Genomic DNA, 8018 nt, shown 5'->3' on the forward strand with positions numbered 1-8018 from the left:
TCCGGGCATACGCCCAGGTCTCATATTTTCCCGCGGACCCTCCGGAACCGTTGAAACACAAATCCGGGCCCGTTTTCCCAAAATGTTGACCAAAGTCAAACTTAGCCTTTTAAGAAAATCCTAAAGAGTTAAATGTGTGTATTTCAATCCAAACTCTTCTAAATCCCGAACCAACCATCCCCGCAGGTCTTAAATTGGTTAAAGCGGGCATGGAGAGTTTTATTTTTGGGAACGGGGTTCTAAAAAGGCAAATGACCGGTCGGGTCGTTACATCCTCCGCCTCTTAAACAAACGTTCGTCCTCGAACGGACATAGAAAGGTACCTGAATTGCTGAATAGATGAGGGTATCTGCTCCGCATGTCCTCCTCGGACTCCCAAGTCGCCTCCTCGACTGGTTAGCCCCTCCACTGGACCCTCACTGCAGAAATCCTCTTGGACCTCAACTGACGATCCTGCCTATCAATGATAGCAACTGGCTCCTCCTCATAACCCAAACTCTCATCCAGCTAAATAGTACTGAAGTCTAACACATGGGATAGGTCGGGATGATACTTCCGAAGCATCGATACATGAAAAACCGGATGAACTCCCGATAAGCTGGGGGGTAAAGCAAGCTCATAGGCAACCTCCCCAACTCGTCTCAACACCTCAAAGGGGCCAATAAACCTTGCGCTCAACTTGCCCTTCTTCCCGAACCTCATAATACCCTTCATTGGTGAGACTTTCAAGAGAACCTTCTCGCCAACCATGAATGATACATCACGCGCCTTCTGATCCGCGTAACTCTTCTGTCTGGACTGAGCGGTGCGAAGCTTCTCCTGAATCAACTTTACCTTATCCAAGGCATCCTGTACCAAATCTGTACCATATAACTTAGCCTCACCAGGCTCAAACCACCCGATAGGAGAACGACAATGGCGACCATATAAATCCTCGTATGGAGCCATCTCCATGCTGGACTGATAGCTGTTGTTGTATGCGAATTCCGCCAAGGGCAAAAACTGGTCCCACTGCCCTCCAAAGTCAATCACATAGGCTTTAAGCGTATCCTCCAAAATCTGAATCGTCCGCTCGGACTGTCCGTCGATCTGAGGATGGAATGATGTGCTAAGCTCTACGCGGGTCCCCAACTCACTCTGAACGGCTCTCCAGAAATGGGAAGTGAACTGAGGGCCTCTGTCTGATATAATGGAAGCAGGCACACCGTGCAATCGGACTATCTCCCGAATATAAATCTGAGCATACTCTCTGCTGTATAAGTAGTCGCCATTGGAATAAAGTGGGACGACTTGGTCAACCTATCAACGATGACCCATACTGAATCAAACTTTCGCAAGGTCCGCGGCAACCCAACTATGAAATCCATGGTAATGCGCTCCCACTTCCATTCTGGTATAGGCATCTGCTGAAGTAGGCCACCCCGTCTCTGATGTTCATACTTGAACTGCTGGCAATTCAAACACCTAGCCACATACTCCACTATGTTTTTCTTCATCCTCCGCCACCAGTAATGCTGCCTCAAGTCACGATACATCTTTGTATCCCCCGGGTGGATGGAATACCGCGAACTGTGTCGCCTCCTCTACGTATCCCTCTCCCTCAAACCATCAACATTAGGAACACATAGACGACCCTGGAGCCGCAAAGCACCATCCTCGCCAATAGAAACCTCCTCGGTACCTCCCTGAAGCACTGTCTGTCTCAGAACCGCCAGATGTGGATCATCGAACTGTCGGGCCTTTATCTCCCCCGGTAATGAAGACTGAGCAACCATACAAGCAAGAACCCGGGTGGGCTCCGAAATGTCCACCTCACTAGTCTGTTAGCCAAGGACTGAATGTCCCAAGCTAGTGGCCTCTCCCCTGCTGGAATGAATGCCAAGCTACCCATACTCTCTGCCTTCATGCTTAAGGCATCCGCGACCACATTCGCCTTGCCCGGATGATAAAGAATGGTGATATCATAATCCTTCAGTAACTCAAGCCACTTGCGCTGCCTCAAATTAAGATCCCTATGCTTGAACAAATGCTGCTAGATGCGATGATCGGTATAAACCTCACATGAAGCCCCGTACAGGTAGTGCCTCCATATCTTAAGAGCATGAACAATCGCCGCCAGCTACAGATCGTGCACAGGATAATTTTTCTCATGAATCTTCAGTTGACGGGAGGCATATGAAATAACTCGCCCCTCCTGCATCAATACACAACCCAAGCCAACGCGCGAAGCGTCACAATACACCGTGTACATCCCTGAACCGGAAGGCAACACAAGAACTGGTGTTGTAGTCAAGGATATCTTGAGCTTCTGGAAGCTCGCCTCGTAATCATTGGACTAATGGAAAGGAGCACCCTTCTGGGTCAATCTAGTCAGAGGTGATGCAATAGATGAAAAGCCCTGCACGAACCACCTGTAATAACCTGCTAACCCCAGGAAACTCCTGATCTCAGTCACTGAAGTAGGGCGTGGCCAACTCTGAACTGCCTCAATCTTCTTGGGATCTACCTTGATACCCTCTCCTGACACAATATGTCCCAAGAATGCTACTGACTCTAGCCAAAACTCACACTTGGAGAACTTAGCATATAGCTCCTGCTCTCGCATGGTCTGGAGTACTACTCTCAGATGCTGCTCGTGCTCCCCCAGGCTACGTGAATATATTAAGATGTCGTCAATGAAGACGATGACGAAGGAATCAATATAAGGCCTGAACACCCTGTTCATCAAATCCATAAATGCTGCTGGGGCATTAGTCAAGCCAAAGGACATCACCAAAAACTCATAATGGCCATACGTAGTCCGGAATGCAGTCTTCGGAACATCCGAGTCACTAATCTTCAGCTGATGGTACCCTGACCTCGAGTCTATCTTAGAGAACACCCTCGCACCCTGCAACTGGTCGAACAAGTCATCGGTACGAGGCAACGGATACTTGTTCTTGATGGTGACTTTGTTCAACTGGCGGTAATCAATGCACATCCGCATAGTCCCATCCTTCTTCTTCACAAATAACACTGGTGCACCCCAAGGCGATACACTGGGTCTAATAAACCCTTTTGCTAACAACTCCTCAAGCTGCTCCTTCAACTCCTTCAATTCCTTAGGAGCCATAAGGTACGGTGGGATGGATATAGGCCGGGTGTCTGGATCCTATCACACCTCCTTTTTACCTACACACGGAAGGGTGTAGAGGAGTTTTTCCAATTAAAGGACAATCGAAACGGGATTTATTATTTAAAAATTCAGAGTCGCCACTTGGGAGATTAATGGTGTCCAAAGTCACCGGTTGAATCCCGAATCGAGGAAGAATTGACTCTGTTTAACAGTCCGCGAACCAGAAATCCGAGTAAGGAATTCTGTTAACCCGGGAGAAGGTGTTAGGCATTCCCGAGTTCCGTGGTTCTAGCACGGTCGCTTAAACTGTTATAAATGGCTAAATATCTGATTTTAATACATGTCTTAATCTATGTGCTTTTTGACTTTAAACCGCTTTATTATTAATTTTTTTAAAGAGAATTGCAACGTCGTGAAAACACGTCTCGAACCACGTCACATAAATCCACCCGTGGCTTTTGACACATTTCAACTCCGTTGGGATTTTGGATTTGGGTCACATAAATGTGCACCCGAGTTTAGGAAGGTAGTATTATTAAATACCGAACCTAAAGCAACTAGCGCATTATTAACGTTGCGGGAAGCCATGGAATTTTCTAAATGGCGCATCCCGAGATCTACATATTTTTAGAAAACAATTAAGAGGGCCACGCTATTTGTGATTTTATTTGGCACGGCGCACCTCATTTTTATTTTAAAGCAAACCTAAATGAACTATGATTTTCTATTAAGAATTGTATTTCAGTCCAATTTCATAGGGTTGGTCCGTCATGGGTCTTTGCGCAGGCCCAAATAGAATCAAGGAATCCAAATTGAGACTCCATGGTCTCATTATGAAGCTGTACGTGAGGCTTTTGTGGCCTGGGTTCTGGGCCAAGGCCCAAACCGACAGAAGTCATAAGATGAATGACAAGCCCAAATTCAGGGGATATAAGGCTCAACGTCTCATCTCAGCTCGAAGCAAAGACTGAAGATGTAAGCGAATTTAAATTAAATAAACGCCGAGCTATCACATGTGTAAGCAAACTCAAAACTGTTTTCAACCTAATAGTGAATATCAGCAATCAATCCATCTTTTATAAGTAAATAAGATAGCAATTTTAACGCCTAACAAAATAGCAGGGGTTTCAAGCTTTCACGATTACTCCAAATTGAGACTCACAGTTCAATTTCATAATCCAATTTCATGTGGACATGGCTAAGTGTATTGCTTTCATGCAGTCCTAATGATTAATATACCTAAGGCTGAAACGGCCTAGCANTTCTATTTCTAATTTCCTTTTTTCTTAATTTTTTCTATTTTTTTGTTGAAGTGTCCCTAAAGTTGTGACTTGTGTTTTCTAAGTTCTCTTTATTAATTTTTCCTAAAAATTTCACTTTTGGACCCACCTAGAAACTTCTAGTGAGTTCTAAATCAGTTTATTGCTAGATTCCCTTTGTCTAAAATACCTACATTGCCCTTTGGCTACCCCTGTATTTACCTCCTAAACCTCAGATCAATTAACCAAGCCCTATTACTCTGGTGCTTTTGACCATGATTTAACCGAAGAATTTAGCCTATTCAGCCATAATCAACCAGTTTCAATAAAAGAACCTAAAAATGGATTCTAATCTGATCAAAATATAGAAATTAATTCTAACTAAACTATTTTTATCACTGAGTGATTCAACAACTCAAACACGAAATTACACTGAACTAGATCAAATAATAAAATGAACTAATTAATCTAAGAAGGTGAACAAGATCAAATCAACCATGTAATAATAATCATCAATCATGGAATTCCAATCAAACAGATAATCATTGTAATTGGAACCCTAAAACTAAACAAGACCTAGAACAGTAGTCACTGCCAACAGCTAAAACATGGATTAATCAGAAAAACCATTTTAAACAAAAATCAATTGAATTCAAATAACGAAGAAAGAGAAGAAACTCACCTATGCAAGACCGGAACGGAGACTGAAAACTCGATTCAAGCCTCCGAATAATGTTAATCGTTTGTGCTTCTCAAAGAACAAATGAAAATGTTGTTTCGTGACTCGAATCCAATACCGGACTCAAGGAATCGGGCGAAAATCGAGCAAAATGAACTTCTAGGGTTCTGTCGCCTCTATGATTTAAAATTCGAGCAGTTCCGGTCTTGCATAGGTGAGTTTGTTTTCTTTTCTTTTCTTTTTTTTTTATTTTTCATTTATATTATTTCTGATTTTTATTAAATGCAAAATTAAAAAAAAACCCAAATTGACTTCTAAAATTATATTACTCACTTTCCAAATACCATAATTCCTAATTAAACGCAAACTAAGACAATTAAAAGTATAAATGCAAAAAGAACCATTTTTTTTATTTTCTTTATTTTTTGAAGTAACTTAACTACTAATTAATCCTAAAATGTGAAATTAAACCTAAAATGCAAATGCCAAGTATTTTGTATTTTTCACTAATTAAAATGCACAAACAAAATGCAAACAATTACCACAAAATGTCACAAAATCCTCCAAGTCGTAAAATAATGAAAGAAATCATTTTGTTTGAATTTCTGGGAGTAATTCATATAGGGCAAAAATCACGTGCTCACAGCTGCCCCTCTTTGCTCGGGAACACGAAGAGTTTCCGTGCAAAGATAAGTGAGCGGATATGAGCGATTTTTGCCCGTTTGAAAACTCCGTTGTGAAGCATTTTTGAAAGAGTTGACCGCACCCTGCTTCGGAGGTTGCCTACATATCCTTGGCTAAAAAGGAATCAGGTTGGTGTAGTTCGGGAATGTCTGGTAGCTGGGACTACCAGGAGCTGTGATTTCACCGCTGTTGCTGCTGCTACTGCTTGCTGACCTTCCTTATTACACCATGTCAAAATAAAAGAAGTTAGACTAAGCTATGATCTACGAATTACAAAAGTCTTATCTATATTCTTCAAACTTGCCCTTGTATTTCTTGTTGCCTTGTTGTCTTGCATCCTCTAGGTGAAATCCATTGTTGCCGCTCTGAATTGTAAACTGATATGTTTTTTCCTTTCCTTCAGGCTGCTGAACTTGATATGCATTCCTCTATTATATGGGCGGGCTCCCGACTTCAAAACTTTAAAATGTATATGCCTCTGTTCTACGGGCGGGCTTCCGACTTCAAAACTTGAAAATATATGCCTCTGTTCTACGGGCGGGCTTCCGACTTCAAAACTTGAAAATACATGCCTCTGTTCTACGGGCGGGCTCCCGACTTCAAAACTTGAAAATATATGCCTCTGTTATACGGGCGGGCTCCCGACTTCAAAACTTGAAAATACATGCCTCTGTTCTACGGGCGGGCTCCCGACTTCAAAACTTGAAAATATATGCGGGCGGGCTCCCGACTTCAATACTTGAAAATATATGCCTCTGTTATNTAGGCGGCTCCTGATTCGACTAAACTTGAAATAATGCCTCTGTCTCCAGGCGGGCTCCTGATTGCTAAAACTTGAAATAAATGCCTCTGTTCTCCAGGCGGGCTCCTGATTTCTAAAACTTGAAATAAATGCCTCTGTTCTCCAGGCGGGCTCCTGATTGCTAAAACTTGAACTGTATTCCCTTATTCTCCAAGTGGGCGCCTAATTACCAAAACTTGAATTGTATTCCCTTGTTCTCCAGGTGGGCGCCTGATTACCAAACTTGAATTGTATTCCCTTGTTCTCCAGGTGGGGGCCTGATTGCTGAACTTGAAATGTATTCCCTTGTTCTCCAAGTGGGCGCCTGATTTCAACAAAATAGACAAACAAAGAAGATTTTCTGCCCCAGTTTGGTGGCTGGGCACAGATGTGAGTGTTAAACTGAATTATTCTACCAACTATTATAAGAATTTGAAAGCTAAGTCCTATTATCCAGGGAGGTCCTGACAACTCCTAATAATTACGAACCTAAGTTATATCTTCTAAAGGTATTACCCCTACTACATTTGTTATCTAATAGGTCTTAACTACTCCCCATTATCCAGGAGGGTCCTCACAACTTCTAGTTAAAAAAAACAGTTTTAACCTAAGCAGACCTTGTTATCTATATCTTGTTATCTAAGCAGACCTTAAAACTACGTCCCATTATCCAGGAGGGTCCTGAAAATCAAAATTCAAGTCTTATCTTAAGAGTGCCAATTCTACGGCTGAATTATACTATCCCACAACAGTATCTTGTTATCTAAAGGAGATCTTAAAACTGTGTCCCATTATTCAGGAGGGTCCTGAAAACTCATAATTGAATCCTATCTTAAGCATGCAAACTTTGAAACCGACTTATATTTATGCTAAATTTTGCTATTCATGATTGTTTTGAAATTTAAACTAAGTCCCATTTTCTAGGAGGGTCGTGAGAGTTTATGGTCAAACCTGTTTTGGTGCTTGCTTTATCCCTTAACGAGGGTTTCTGCAAAACCAACGAAAACTTTCTGCCCCTGTTTCAATCAAAGAAAAATCTTGTCAGTTTAAAAATGGTGGTTAGTTGATGGCATTCTTGCTGGATGCGCCTCCGCTGCTGAGTTCTACTTTGACTTGCTTCCTTGAACTTGCCTTGAACCGCTTTGACTTCCTGACAGACTTTCAAAATCCCCAGGACTTTTGATGACCCGAGTGTTCTATCCCATCCTGTTGTTTTACATTTCTGACCCCTTTATCTGAAACTTTGCCTCTCCCCACAAAACTATCTGGCCAATCCACCGGCGAAACTTCCGATAATCCTTTGTGTCTTACTTTGCATTTTGACATCTTTGGTATATTCCGGCCCTGTTGTGCTTTGCAACTGGGAAACTGGTAGTTAGCCTTGACATCCCTTCTTCTTTATTTCGAACAAGACCGACACTGAAACATCTTAAAGAACAAACCTCAAAAAGAATGAAATGCAATGACCTTGAGAGTTAAGGATAAAGAGAATCCAAAACC

Source organism: Nicotiana attenuata, chromosome 6, assembly GCF_001879085.1.
Source record: "Nicotiana attenuata strain UT chromosome 6, NIATTr2, whole genome shotgun sequence".
Classification (NCBI taxonomy): domain Eukaryota; kingdom Viridiplantae; phylum Streptophyta; class Magnoliopsida; order Solanales; family Solanaceae; genus Nicotiana; species Nicotiana attenuata.